General features: G+C 41.8%; 1 protein-coding gene and 1 pseudogene across 1 annotated transcript in view; both read right to left on the reverse strand.

Moving 5' to 3' along the window:
- The window catches only part of Nlk (nemo like kinase), a 201,261-nt gene that overhangs the window by 92,836 nt on the left and 92,582 nt on the right, over positions 1-15,843 (reverse strand). The gene's annotated exons all lie outside the window — the stretch shown is intronic.
- The window catches only part of LOC123463384, a 77,831-nt pseudogene continuing 64,812 nt past the window's right edge, over positions 2,825-15,843 (reverse strand).

Here is a 15,843-nt window from a genome sequence, read left to right on the forward strand (position 1 = left end):
CCCTGAGACTATAGAGTGAATTCCAGGTCAGCCTGGGCTAGAGCGAAACCATACCTTAACAAACCAAAAATAAATAAATAAATAGTAAAATAAAAGAAATTGAGTTAGTTAGACTATTAATTGAAAGCCTTTTTTCCTCTTTCAATACATTACTTCTTTTTTAATGCTTTATTTTATTTTATTTATTTATTTGAGAGAGAGAAAGAGGCAGAGAGAGAGAGAGAATATGGGCACACCAGGGCCTCTAGCCACTGCAAAGGAACTTCAGATGCATGCATCCCCTTGTGCATCTGGTTTACGTGGGTTCTGGAGAATCGAACTGGGATCCTTTGGCTTTGCAGGCAAATACCTTAAATGCTAAACCATCTCTCCAGCCCTCAATACATTACTTTTCGAGGTAGGGTCTCACTCTAGCTCAGGCTGACCTAGAATTCACTATGTAGTCTCAGGGTGGCCTTGAACTCATGGCAATCCTCCTACCTCTGCTTCCTGAGCTCTGGGATTAAAGGTGTGCGCCACCACATCCGGCCAACATTATTTTTTTTGACAGACAGAGAAAGCGTAGGTGTGACGAGGCCTCTAGATGCTGTAAACCAACTCCAGAGGCATGTGCCATTTTGTACTTCTGCACTGGGGTATTAAAACCAGATTGTTAGGTTTTACAGGTACCATAACCTCTGATCCATCTCTCCAGCCCTTCTTTCTTCTTTTTTGGTATTGAGACAGAGAAAAAAAGAGAGTGGAAGTGAGAGAGAAAATGGGTGTGCCAGGGCCTATAACCATTGTAAACAAAGTCCAGACACATGCACCACCTTGTGTATCTGGCTATGTGGGTAATGGGGAATCAAACCTGGGTCCTTAGGTTTTGCAGGCAAGTGCCTTAACTGTTAAACTATCTCTCCAGTCCCTCTTACTTATATGTTTGAGAAAGAGAGGGAGGGAGAGAGAGAGATGGACGTGTCAGGGCCTTTAGCCACTGCAAGTAAGACTCCAGATGCATGTGCCACCTTGTGTATCTGGCTTTATGTGGGTACTGGGGAATTGAACCTGGACCCTTTGCGGCTGGCAAGTGCCTTAATGCTAAGGCATCTCTCCAGCCCCTCATCAGTATGCTTTTCTTTTTTTTTTTTTGGAGGCAGGGTTTCACTCTAGCTCAGCCTTATCTAGAATTCACTATGTAGTCTCAGGGTGGCCTTGAACTCACAGAGATCCTTCTACCTCTGCCTCTCAAGTGCTAGGATTAAAGGTGTGCACCACCAACCCCAGTTACTCTTCAGTTTTTTTTTTTTTTTTTTAATTTTTTAAAGCTTTTGAGGTAGGGTCTTGAGCTAGCCAAGGCTGAACTGGAATTCACTCTGCAGTCTCAGGGTGGCCTTACACTCACAGCAATCTTCCTACCTCTGCCTCCCAAGTGCTGGGATTAAAGGTGTGAGCCACCACACCTGGCTCTTCAGCATTTTTATTTATGTATTTTTTTTTTTGTTTTCTTTTGGTTTTTTTGAGGTAGGGTCTCACTCTGGTCCAGGCTGACCTGGAATTAACTCTGTAGTCTCAGGGTGGCCTTGAACTCATGGCGATCCTCCTACCTCTGCCTCCCAAGTGCTGGGATTAAAGGCATGCGCCACCACGCCCGGCTCTTCAGCATTTTTAAAAATGTATTTTTATTTGTTTGCAAGCAGGGAGAAATGGGGGGGTTTCTAGGACCCTCTGCCACTGTATACAAACTCCAGATACATGTGCCACTTTATGCATCTAGCTTTACATGAGTACTGGGGAATCAAAACCCAGGGTGTCAAATTTTGCAAGCAAACACCTTAATCACTGAGCAATCTTTCCAACCCTCTTTGGTCTTCTTTAACCTGGAATTATTAACTAGCATGCCTTCATGACACTGCCATTTTTTTGTATTGGTTTAAAATTAAATTTAATTAATTAATTTATTTATTTTGGTTTTTCAAGGTAGGGTCTTACTGTAGCTCAGGCTGACCTGGAATTCACTATGTATTCTCAGTGAACTCGCAGTGATCCTCCTACCTCTGCCTCCGGTGCTGGGATTAAAGGCATGCACTACCATGCCCACCTTAATTTTATTTTTTATTGACAACTTCCATAACTACAGATACAATATCATGGTAACCACCCCCCCCCCGCATTAACCTTCACAACTCTACTCTTCATCATATCCTCTCCCCCTCTCAATCAGTCTTTTATTTTATTTTATTTATTTTTTTTTTTAAAGTTAAAAATTCCTTAATTTTTTATTCCTGGTACCACTACCACAATTTACAGGGCAATATACCTGATGTAATGAAAGAAAAAGAAAGACAAAGCTACAACAGATGAAAGACCTCAGGAATGTACATCTAATTGACACTACATAGCATTTTATCAATAGCTGCACTTTTTGCAAACTGTGGCTATGACAGTCCTGAACAAGAAGGGTTTCCTGTTTAAGCTGCAGTAACTTTTCTGACTATAGATCATCGCTCCTTCTGTGGCAGATTTTTACAGTTCCTCTAATGCATTTGGGACGACTGTCTCAAAGTAACCTGCAGCTTTCCTGACAACTCCTCGCTCTCTCCTGCTAAGAACTGTAGCCCTTTTCTGCTGTTTTTAAAACTTTTCTGCTACCATATCCACCACTTCCACCACCAGATCCATAACCACCACCATAGGGACTGCCAGAGCTTCTTCCACCAAAACTGCCCCCCTTCAGGGGTCCATAATTTGACTGCTGTTGTCCACTATAATTTCTGAAATCATTGTAGTTCCCACCTCCACAATAGTTACCACCACCAAAATTTCCTCCTTCATTGTAACCATCCTATCCTCCTCCTCCACCACCATATCCACCACCTTGGTTTCCATATCCTGGTCCACCACCACCATAGCCTCCTCTACTACAATAACCAGGACCACCACCATAGTTGCCACCATCACCTCCACCGTAACTCCCTCTGCTGCCACCCCCTCCACCACCATAGCCACCTCCACCAAAGTTTCCACCAAGACCAAAATTACCTCCACCACCTCCAAAGTTTCCACCACGACCCATAAAGTTGCCAGATCCACTTCCACGACCTCTCTGTGACCCAGCCGACTGCATCTCTTACTTAGAAAGGGCCTTTTTCACTTCACAATTATGCCCATTAATAGTGTGATATTTCTGAACAACAATTTTATCAACTGTATCATGATCATCAAAAGTTACAAAAGCAAATCCTCTCTTTTTTCCACTCTGCCTGTCTTCCATCACTTCTATGGTTTCAATTTTGCCATACTTTTCAAAGAAGTCTCTCAGATTATACTCTTCTGTATCTTCTTTAATACCACCAACAAAACTTTTCTTCACTGTCAAATGGGCACCAGGTTTTACAGAATCCTCTCTAGAAACAGCTCTCTTTGGTTCCACTACACGCCCATCAACCTTGTGTGGCCGAGCACACATTGCTGCATCCACCTCTTCAACACATGAGTAAGTCACAAAGCCAAAGCCTCTGGAACGCTTTGTTTGGGGGTCTCTCATGACCATACAATCTGTGAGTGTGCCCCATTTCTCAAAATGTTCTCTCAAACTGTCATCTGTAGTTTCAAAGCTCAGACCACCAATAACCAGCTTTCTCAAAGGCTCTGGTTCTTCTGGATCATGGCCCTCCTCCCCCCGGCGGCGGCGGTGGCGGCGGCCGGAGTCAGGCTGGGGGCCAGTCTTTTATTTTTGATGTCATCATTTTTTGGTATTTTTGAGGCAGGTCTCACTCTAGATCAGACTGACCTGAAAAATCACTCTGTAGTCCCAGGCTGGCCTCGAACCCACAGTGATACTCCTATCTCTGCCTCCTGCGCCACTATGTCTGGCTTGACTGCCAATTTTTTTGAGTACAGTAGATTGTCCCTCAGTTTGGGTTTGTCTGGTATTCTCTCATTAGCTTCAGATTATGCATTTTTGACAGGAACAACACAGCATCATATTAGGAAGAACATGTTGTCACTATGTCTCACTACTGGTGATAACTCTAAGTCACTTAGATGAGGTGCCTACCAACTTTCTCCATGGTAAAGTTAGTATTTCCCTCCATGCAACTGTCAATATCCTATTCCTCATCAAATTTGCATGCACTATCTTGTCAACCAATGATTATTAAAATCTTTTAAATTTTTATTTATGAGAGAGAGGGGGGGGGGGAATGAATGGGCATAGCAGGGCCTCTCACTATTGCAAATGAATTCCAGATGCATGTGCTGCCATTTGCATCTGGCTTTCGTGAGTACTGAAGAATTAAACCTGAGTCCTTAGGTTTCACAGGCAAGTACTTTAGCTGCTAAGCCATCTCTCCTGTCCCCAGTGGAGATTTTTGCCTGTCTGTTATTATGATGGTTACCATATAACACTTTAATAATTTAAATGTCTTTTGTAGTCTAGTATAAGAAATGCCAGTTTTAGCTGGCTGTGGTGGCACATGCCTTTAATTCCAGCACTCAGGAGGCAGAGGTAGGAGGATCACCATGAGTTCAAGGCCACCCTGAGACTCCATAGTGAATTCCAGGTCAGCCTGGGCTAGAGTGAGACCCTACCTCAAAACAAACAAAAAGAAATGCCAGTTTTAAAATGAATAAACTGGGCTAGAGAGATGGCTCAGTGGTTAAGGTACTTACCTATAATGCCTAAGGACCCAGGTTTGATTCTCCAGTACTCACGCAAAGCCAGATGCACAAAGTGGTGCAATAGTCTGGAGATTTTGGCAGTGGCTAGAGGCCCTGGTGCGCCCATTCTCATTCATTCCTGCCGCCCCACCCAGGTTAAATAAAAAACTGCTTTCTGTTGTTTTTTTGAGATAGGATTTCACTTACTATGTAGTCTCAGGGTGGCCTCGAACTCAGAGAACCTCTGCCTCCCAAGTGCTGGGATTAAAGGAGTGCACCACCATGCCTGGCTAAGTAAAATATTTTTAAAAGAAAAAATTGCTGGGTGTAGTGATGCATACCATTAATCCTAGTATTAGAGAGGCAGAGGTAGGATCACCAGCTTGGGTTAGAGAGAGATTCTACTTCAAAAAACCAAATAAATAAATAGATAAATTTCTTTAATGCAACCCCTTTGCAAAAGCTTCATACGATACTTTCTAACCTCTGACTTGTTCTTGCTGGTCACCCTGTGGTGATAAAGCTACTTAAAAGTGAGCCTGCTCTGGAAACACCTGCCACAGGCTCACGGTTACCACTGTACCTTGTAACGTTTTAAGGTAAAATTCACAAAGCAGCATCTTATTCTATTATTCATGCAAAAGTCAGTCACGCCTGTGGCTGGTAACAATATAACTCTAATGAATGTGAATGGCAGCGCAGGAATTTCATGCCATGTTGAGTTTGTTCTCTCTTAACTTGAGAGAACAGATGCTTTAGTTCAGAACAAACAGCTCGACAGCACAGACAAATGCCGAAGCACAGTGTATGAGAATTCTTTATTTTCTTTGCTACTTCAAGGCTGGCTGTGCTTAGTTCTTTGCTGTGGCAGTACCTGGCTTGCTCCACCTGCCCTTGTTAGTGAAGATCTACTGCTGTGGAGATAATAAGCAACACTCGGGACAACTGTCCTCACTTCAGAAATAGCCCTAGACCGACAGTTCACTGGCTGGTCAGTTAGTCATTTCCCTGGTAAATACCAGACACTCCAAGTTTATTGGTCACTTCCTGTGACTGTCTTCTTAGAAGCATTCAAAGTATACTAATAGCTGCTTCCTAAAGTTTCAAATTAATATTTGATTTTTTTAAAATGCCATGCTAAACGTATAGGCTTTTTTTCCTTTCCTTTTTTTTTTCTTCCTTCTTGGCTTTTTGAGGCAGGGTCTCATTCTAGTCCATGCTGACCTGGAAGTCACTGTAGTTCCACTCAGACTGGCTTCAAACTCAGAGCAATCCTCCTACCTTGGCATCCCAAGTGCTGGGATAAAAGGCCTGTGCCATCACGTACTGCTAAAGATAGAGTTTTAGGGGTTGTGATAGAGAATACTTCATCCATTCACTTATGAGAGGAAGTACAGGTGTAGAGAGCATCAAGGTGTGGCAGGACTCTTGCTGCTTCGAGCTAACTCCAGACACACGCACCACTTTGTGCATCTGGCTTTACATGGGTACAGGGGAATCAAACCTGGGCCAGGAGGCTTTGCAAGCAAGTGTCTTGAACCACTGAGACATCTTCCAGTCCAGAACCAGAACCATTCTTTCTCTTTCTTTTTATTTGAGAGCAAGGGGGGGGGGGGGCAGGAGAGATTGGAGAGACACAGAGAATGGGTATGCAAGGGCCTCTAGCTGCTGCAAAAGAACTCCAAATACCTACCACTTTGTGCATCTGGCTTTATGGGGGCACTGGAGAATTTAACCCAGGTTGTTAGGCTTTGCAGGTAAGTTCCTTAACCAGTGAACTGTCTCTCCAGCCCCAGAATAATTTTTTTAATCTGCCAGGATTGCATAACCCTTCTTTGCAAGTATTTTTCAAGAAGTGTCAGAAGATCACACAATCCATTATTTAAAGGACTCAGTTTGTCAAAATAGTATGATCACAAGAAACTTTTAGGTTTTTTGTGGTCATTTTGACAGTTTTCTTAATCCCAGGAACTGAACATGGCCATACATCTGCTTAAATCAACAAAAAAGCATTAAGGTTGAAAGGAAACAAGACTGAAACTCATTGTTGGAAATACTTCCATTGGCACCAAAAATGCCACTTAGAACATCTGATAGCTCAGTGTATAAAGTGCTTGGTGCACAAGTATGGTGCCTGAGTTTGGATCCTCAGGATCCACCTAAAATGCAGGGCATGGTGGCACATATCTATAATTCCACGACTGAAGAGATGGAGACAGGAATGCCTAGGGCTTTACTGGTAGCTAGTCTAGCTGAATCAACGGGCCCTACCTAATTAGTGAGACCCTGTCTCAAAAAATAAAGTAGAGAGCAAAGGATGAAGATCCCCAGAATCCACTTCTACTTGCACACAGACGTGCACACAGGCACACATGTACACCCCATGTGCATCCACATGAACATACATATGCACAAAAAAACTTACGTTAGTAGACATTTTTAATTTGTTGTTTAAGGCATCATTACACCAGTTGTCAAGATTCTCTATGAACCTTCTAGTGAATGGTTGGTCAGGGAGGCTCCTGATAACCCAGAACATTACAGGCCATTGCAGGCCCTTCGTTTCCCACCAGGAATAGATGATAAGACCCTATTGCTGAAGACTCCACATACTTAGGCTGCAAGGACACTGAGAAACCCTGCTGGAACTGAGCTGAAAACCTCCTCCCTGTGGACCAGCTGACAGAAAGCTGGACAAAGCTATGCTACATGCAGCATTATGGGAGACAGAAGTCACCAGTGGAGATACTCAACAGTGGGCACTGCAAGCCTAAAGTTTGCCCAGCCAGGCCAAATGAACCAATGGGTGCAATAATGGCATGTCTGTTATGGGGGAAACTAACTGCTTTCTAATGGACCGGAGGCTCATTCCATGGGAGGGAATACATTCCTGGTACTGAAAACCTAGTCAAAAGCCTATGGTGGGGAAGGTCATGAGTCTTAGGAAAGTAAAGCCTACTGGTGTCTAGCTAAATGCATATATCATGCTCACCAAACTGCCCTGTATGCACTTTTTTTTTTGCATTAGTTAGACTGGTGGGCACATCTAACTCAATTTTTTTTTATTGCTTCATAAAGTATTGTTTTATTTTTGGGCATCAGGTCATTAATTTTAATTAAATATATTACTGTGCTATATTTTTTTTTTACATTTTGAGCTTTTGAAAGTTATATCTAAGTGAAATCTTATTATTTTATAATCTAATTATGAGTTTTGAAACAAGCTTTTGTTTCAGGCATGATAGTCTTTTCCACCAGGAAAAGCTATAATTATTTTGTAAGACAATGTATCATGATCAAACTATGGCTGATTTTCTGCAAACAAGTCTTAATTTCATAGGAGTATGAATGTATAACTCTAAATAAAGCCATAAAAGGAGATTTTACTTACTTTATTTATTTATTTGAGAGCAACAGACACAGGGAGAAAGACAGATAGAGGGAGAGGGAGAGGGAGAGAATGGGCGCGCCAGGGCTTCCAGCCTCTGCAAACAAACTCCAGACATGTGCGCCCCCTTGTGCATCTGGCTAACGTGGGACCTGGGGAACCGAGCCTCGAACCAGGGTCCTTAGGCTTCACAGGCAAACGCTTAACCGCTAAGCCATCTCTCCAGCCCTAACTCAAATTTTTATTATTAATCAAATGGAAGTCTGATTATACACACACATATTCGTGAACTTAGAGAAACAATGAAACAAAAGGCTAGAAAATAGATATACGCAGATTTAACCCTGCCCCCAAATTTCTAGAACTAGGGGGTAAGTTTCCTCCTGGCACCGGATGTAAGCACTTTTCTTAATGTCCATACTCATATATTAATGCTACTCTCACCTTTTTTTTTGGTTTTTGGTTTTTGGAGGCAGGGTCTCACTCTAGCTCAGACTGACCTAGAATTCACTATGTAGTCTCAGGGTGGCCTTGAACTCACAGTGATCCTCCTACCTCTGCCTCCTGAGTGCTGGGATTAAAGGCGTGCGCCACCACGCCTGGCTCTACTCTCACTTTTGGTTAAAGAAGCTTCTCTTTTCAGATGGCGGTGACCACTAGAATGACTAAAAAGTCACCATAGTGCTGAGAAGTGATAGTGGAGTGTTCAGCACTGATACATCTCTATCACACCTTCCAAGGCTCAGGGTTCATTGCAGAAGAGGTGGTGGAAAGAATGTAAGAGCCAAGAGAAGGGTATGACTCCTTACAATGTGCTCTTCCAGACAAAAAATGGCCTGGATATCCATGACCTTAAAATGCCTGACACTACCTACACAAAACCCTCATAATAGAGGAAAAGATGATGACATCAAAATAAAAGAGACTACTTGAGAGGGGGAGGGGATATGATGGAGGGCGGATATGTGAAGGAGAAGTGGGGGAGGGGAAGGAATTATCATGGTTTATTGTCTATAATTATGGAAGTTGTCAAAAAAAGTTTAACAAAAAGATTCTCTAAGAAAGTTTCTCATTCGTGTTTTTTTTTTTTTTATTTTTTATTTTTGAGACAGGGTGTATCAGCTATCTAATTGCTGCAACAACATACCCGACTAGAAACAGCTTAAGGAAGGAAAGGGTTTATTTTCAGCATATAGTTTCGAGGGGTCATCTGTCATGGTGGGGTAATCATGGCAGGAACAGACAGCTGGTGTTACCTTATCACATCAACAGGAAGAGAGTAGAGGGAGCTAAACCAGCAAGCAAGGCTGGGCTGTAACACCTCAAAGTCCACCCTCAGTGACATGCTTCTTCCAGCAAGGCTCCACTTCCTGAAGGTTCTACAACCTTCCCCAACAGCCTCACCAACTGGGGATCAAGTGTTCCAACACATGATTGTATGGAGGATATTTACATTCAAACCACCACAGGGCCTCAATATGTAGCCAAGGATACCTTGAACTGTTTCTGATCTTCTGCTTCACCTCTCAAGCAGTGGGATTACAGGTCTACACCACCACCCAGTTTATCTGATTCTGAGGGTCAAATCCAGGGCTTCATGCATGCTAGGCAAGACTAAGCTACATCCCCAGCTGCCTCATCCATTTTTTAAAAATTATTTACTTGCAAAAGAGAGAAAGAGAGAGAAAAGAAGACAATATGATAATGAGAACATGTGAGACTCCAGCTGCTGCAAATAATCTCCAGATGCATGTGGCAATCTGTGCATCTGGCTTTACATGGGTACTGGGGAACTGAACCTGGGTTGTTAGGCTTTGCAGGAAGTGCATTAACTGCTGAGCCATCTCTCTAGCCCCCCATCCATTTTTATAAAAATAACCTTCTTAGTAAGATTTTTAAAAAGAATTTTTCAAATTCATGCTTCTGATACAGGTTTTTAGCTATTCAAAGCAAACAATTTATAAAATACTTCTATGTGGATTAATAAAATCAACTTCTTATAATTCTATTCATGGTAAACTGTTATCATCAATCTTCTATTTTTGCTATACATACTACAATTACGATATCAGCTGTACCAATACAATATACATCTCAGTAACAAAATCCCTAATCAGACTAAATATTTAGATTATTGCTTTCAAATTCATTCTGAAACTAATTTCCTTAGAAACTATTTTTACTGTATTTACATTAAATTTGCTTGAGACAGAACAAACTATGAGGCAAAATCTTTGACAAGTCTCACTGTACCTCAGTCCTTGCTATATATTCAAGGATACACTAGTAATTAAGAAATAAGTTGGGCATGGTGGTATATGCCTTTAATTCCAGCATTAGGGAGGTAGAAGTAGGAGGATCACCACAAGTTCAAGGCCACCCTGAGACTATATAGTGAATTCCAGGTTAGCCTGGACTAGAGCAAGACTTTACCTTGAAAAACAAACAAGAAATTGAAAGGAAGGAAGGAAGGAAGGAAGGGAGGAGGGAAGGAGGGAAGGAGGAAAGAAATTTAAAAATAAAAATTTATTTTGGGGTTGGGAAGATGGCTCAGCAGTTACAGGCACTTGCTTATAATGTCTGTTGATCCAGGTTCAATTACCAAGCCACCCATGTAAATTGGACCCAAAAGTGGTGCAAGTGTCTGGCATTTGTAGTAGCAAGAAACCCTGGTGCACCTATACACGTGTGCAAATAATTAATTTTTTAATTAAAAATACTTATTTGTAAGCAGAGAAAGAAAGAAGAGAGAATGGGCATACCAAGGTGTCTAGCCACTGCAAACGAACTCCAGGTGTATGTGCCACTTTGTGCCAAATTTGGTAGTTGGTGATCCTTTCCCCTTTTTTGTTTGTTGTCTCAGTATACATTAAACAATCTCCTAAACTGTTACTTTATATTGTTAAGGGAAAAGGCTATTATACAACAGCTGAACTGAGGCAGTGAGATAGTTCATTCTTTTTTTCTTAACTTCCTAACATCAGAGATCATAAGAAGCAAATAACTACATTTAACGGAAATCGTTAAATATGATCTTAAATACCCTCTAACTCTGTGTTGAAATAAGTGATACTGAGCCACTCTGGTATTTAGTGAAACATCCAAGAGTACTGATAAGGAACAAGCAGGTCACCCAGTATGACAGATATACTTATGTTTAAACACTTGTTACTAGGTAAGACCTCTTAAAACCCCTTCAGTCCCCTCCCAATCATGCTGGTTAAGTTAAAATATAACCCAGAATTATTTGATGTTAAGTCCTATGATCATGATAATCTTTGTTGCTCCTTAGACCATGAATTATAATTAGTTCCATCCACACTGTACATGCCACGGAACCATCAAGACTCTTCCTTCCTCAGTTACTCTGAGGGCAAGAAAGTGGCCCCACCTTGACTTGTTTTTTTCCATGTTTGACAGTGACCACAGTAAGGCAGTCGGCCAAATCTAGGGAGTTTTCATGGCCCACTAGCCACTGTCTTCTCTTAGAAACAGGCCTATGAATACTGCAATGAAGGAAACGTTTCTATGCAAAGCCCGAGTGGAAAATCATTCACAGCTCCTTGAATTTTAACAATTTTGCGTAAGAAGAGGTCACAAAGGTTAACTAAAACTATGTCATATAGTGAATTCCAGATCAGCCTGAGCTAGACAGAGCAAGACCTTACCTTGAAACCCCACCCCCAAATACACTTGCTGTTAATCCCATTGATGATGACTTTCCTGAAGTTAGGTGTTTATTAACAGGAATACTGAAGAATGTAAAAGTAAAAACAAAATAAAAACCATGGGCTGGAGAAATGGATTAGTGGTTAAGGTGTTTGCCGGCAAAGCCAAAGGATCCAGGTTCAATTCCCCAATACCCATGTAAAGCCAGATGCACAAGGTGGTGCATGTGTCTGGAGTTTGTTTGCAGAGTGGCTTTTCTCTCTTGTCTCTCCATCTGCCTCTTCCCTTCCCACTCTCTCTCAAATAAATAAGTGAATAATTTTGGGGGGGGGGGTTCTGAGGTAGAGTCTTACTCTACCTAAGGTTGATCTGTAATTCACTATGTAATCTCAGGGTGGCCTTGAATTCATGGTGATCCTCCTACCTCTGCCTCCTGAGTGCTGGGACTAAAGGCATGGTGGCATCAAAAAATTTTAATGTAGCCAGGTGTGGTGGCGCACTCTTTTAATCCCAGCACTCAGGAGGCAAAGGTAGGAGGATCACAGTGAGTTCAGGCCACTCTGAGACTACAGAGTGAATTCCAGGTCACCCTGAGCTAGAGTGAGACCCTACCTCAAAAAACCAAAAAAAAAAATTTAAAAAATCTTTAATGTGAAAAACCTGGTGTGATGGTGCACGCCTTTGATCCCAGCACTCAGGAGGCAGAAGTAGGAGGATTACTTTGAGTTTGAGGCCACCCTGAGACTACATAGTTAATTCCAGGTCAGAGCAAAAACCTACCTTGAAAAACAAACAAACAAACAAACAAACAAACAAAATTTAATGTGCGTTGAGGATATAGCTCATTGGTGAGTTATGGTTTAGCATGTGTGAGGCCATGGGTCCAGTCCTCAGTGGCACACAAAAAAAGAAAAAAAATAAATTAATGTATTTACAAAGTTCACATCATAAGAAATGAGCTTTGCTTTCATTATAAATAGTACTTTATTATTTTATATCTTAATGGCCAAGCTAGTATTTGAATTACTTCATGCAAAATATAAGTCTTGAGCTGGGTGTGGTGGTGCACACCTTTAATCCCAGCACTCGGGAGGCAGAGGTAAGAGGAATGCTGTGAGTTCAAGGCCACCATGAGACTCCATAGTGAATTCCAGGTCAGCCTGGACCGGAGTGAGACTCTACCTCGAAAAACAAAACAAACCAAAACTAAAAAAAAAAATGAAAAAGGAAACAAGTCTCAATATGCTAATAATTAAAATACAGCTGGATCCATGCCTTTAGTCATAGCACTTGGGAGGCAGAGGTAGGAGGATCATTGTGAGTTTGAAGCCAGCCTGTGACTACAAAGTGAGTTCAGGTCAGCCTGGGCTAGAGTGAGACCCTACCATGAAAACACCAAAAAAAAAAAAAAAAAAAAATTTCACATTTTCATAATACTAAAAACACAAGCAAACCTGGATGTGGTGGCGCACACCTTTAATCCCAGCACTTGGGAGGCAGAGGTAGGAGGATCGCTGTGAGTGTGAGGCCAGCCTGAGACTGACTACCTTGTGAATTCTAGGTCGGCCTGGCTAGAACAAGATCCTACCTGGAAAAACAAAAGAAAACAAAACAACCAAACAAGCAAAGCTGAACTCTACTGTTTAGGTATTTAGGAAATAGAAACTCCAGAAAGGAAATAGTTACCATAAATTTAGTTAAGAGTACGGGCTTATTATCCTTGAGAGGGAGATAATGGTAGGAGAAGGTACAGGGAACCTTTGAGTGCTGATGAGTTTTGTTTTTGTTTAAGCGGGAATGGTGGTTACAGAGGTGTGCACTTTGTGATAAACCACTAAGATGACCACTATACTTGTGTATACTTCTCTATGTGTTATTACATAACCAAAAGGGCTTTTTAAAAAAGCAAACTAAAGGAGGCTGAACCCTATGAGTCAGAGGCCATCCTGGGCTGTTACAGAGTTCTAGGTCAACCTAAGCTTAAGTGAGACCCTACCCAAAAAAAAAAAAAAAAATTAAAAAAACAAGGTAATTGCCCAGTTTAACTTCCTAACATAGAAAGGCATTTTTGCTTGAAATCTGTATAATGAATTACTTTTACTGACAATGACTGGCCCATGATTTTTCTCATGGATGCACATCCATTTATCTCAACAGATCTTATCATCCTTCCCTGTACCATGGGCTCGTGCTGTAGAGAGGGTTATACTGTAGCTTTTTTTATGTTTTGGTAGAATTTCAAAGAATTTGCTTGCTTGAAAAAAAATAAACATTTTCTTCATCATTACACAAGAATCTGTTATTAAAAAGCATTTCACAGGAGAGTGCTGTCAGCAGAATTTAGGACTGCAGTCCCACCCTGATCTAATCACAGTCTCCCAACTTCTTCCACTCTGAAGCAAAATGCTGAAGCAGCTACAATAGATGTGTTTCAGGTTTTTAATTAGTTAGCCAGTTAAAAATAACCCAAACCAAAAATATAAAAGTAAAACAAGAGGCCAGAATTCCAGCTATGGTTCTCTGAAGAGGTCAGAGAATCCTTTACCCTAAATGTAGAACTAGAAAACAACCAAAGTCAAGTGACAGGTTTAACTGCTTATGAAAAACTACTGAAATGTGAATAAGCGCAGTGGGAGGCAGTGGCATTACTGCTTCCCTCCGCCCCTAGGCTCCGCTCTATCTCAGTCCAGGGCAGGTGCTAGTCCTCCCTGAGCAGTGGAGGCAGTCGAAACTCACTGCTCCTCAGACCAGAGGATCTAACAAGATTTTGAGTGAAAGAAGAAGAATCTACATGGAGTGGCACAGAGTAAAATTCCACTGGAAAAATACAGAGGAGGCCTGTGACTCTGCTAGCCTGAGGCTGCTGTCCCAACTGGGAAGACTACAGAAATTCAACTGGAGATTCTGGTCTCTTTTCTCTACACATCCCTGGACAACTGGAGGCAGGCTGAGGACATGCCCCAGAGACCAGAGAGTCTGAACTCCAGACATCTCCCTGGCTGACTGGGAGGCTTCCTGCCTGTGAGGAAGAGAACTAAAGAGTGAAGCAGAAAGTAAAAGCCGGGGAATACCTGAAAACTGGATCAAAGAGACAGACACAGACATGTGCGTGTTACACACACACGCACATGCACGCATGCACGCACGCATGCACGCATCTAAAGAGAAGTATGGTTGGCTCAAGATGCTTGTCCACAACCATTAACCAATCACTTGTTGACTATTAAGCTATGCAGGCACAAAGGGACACCTCAAGAAGGCCAAGCTAGAAATTAAAATGAAAACATCCACACACTCACACAGCCCTGAGGAAAGACTCAAGTGGTTTCACTCCAAGGAGGTGAGATTATGCCCTTTAAGTCTATGACTAATTGCTTCACGAAACACACACAGCAATGATGACAGGTCTTGGGAGAGGAGGGAATCAGGTCAGAGGTGCTTTGTTATACAATATGTCCAGCTTTTAACGAAGACATTTTAAGACGACATTAAGAAACAGGAAAATGTGGCCCATACTCAAAAAAGCAGTGAACAAGAATGGTTTCTGAGCATGCTGAAAAAGCATATTGAAAAAGCATTGAAAACCAGTTAATATAAACTTTAAAAAAAAATGAATTAAAGAAAAATAGATGAGGAAGGCCAAATGAATAGGGATGATCAGTAAAGGGGCAGAGACAAAAAAAAAAAAAAGAAAAAAAAAAGAAAATCAAACTGAATTCTGGAGTTGTAATATTAGAAAGAAAAAATTAGTTGGAATAACTCAATAGTAGATTTGAGACAGTGTGAACTTGAAGGTAAAATATTAATAATAAAATGTGTACATGCGTGTGTGTGCACATGTGTGTGTCCGTCTAAGGAGAGAGGCTGATGGCAGCTGTTGTCTTTAATTGTTCTCCACCTTGCTCTTTTTCTTTGTTTGTTTGTTTTTATTTATTTATTTGAGATCAACAGACAGAGAGAGGAAGAGGGAGAGAGAGAAAATGGGCGCGCCAGGGCCTCCAGTCACTGCAAATGAACTCCAGACGCATGCGCCCCCTTGTGCATCTGGCTAACGTGGGTCCTGGGGAATCAAGCCTTGAACCGGGGTCCTTAGACTTCACAGGCAAGTGCTTAACCGCTAAGCCATCTCTCCAGCCCCACCTTGT

Source organism: Jaculus jaculus, chromosome 9 (assembly GCF_020740685.1).
Source record: "Jaculus jaculus isolate mJacJac1 chromosome 9, mJacJac1.mat.Y.cur, whole genome shotgun sequence".
Taxonomy (NCBI): domain Eukaryota; kingdom Metazoa; phylum Chordata; class Mammalia; order Rodentia; family Dipodidae; genus Jaculus; species Jaculus jaculus.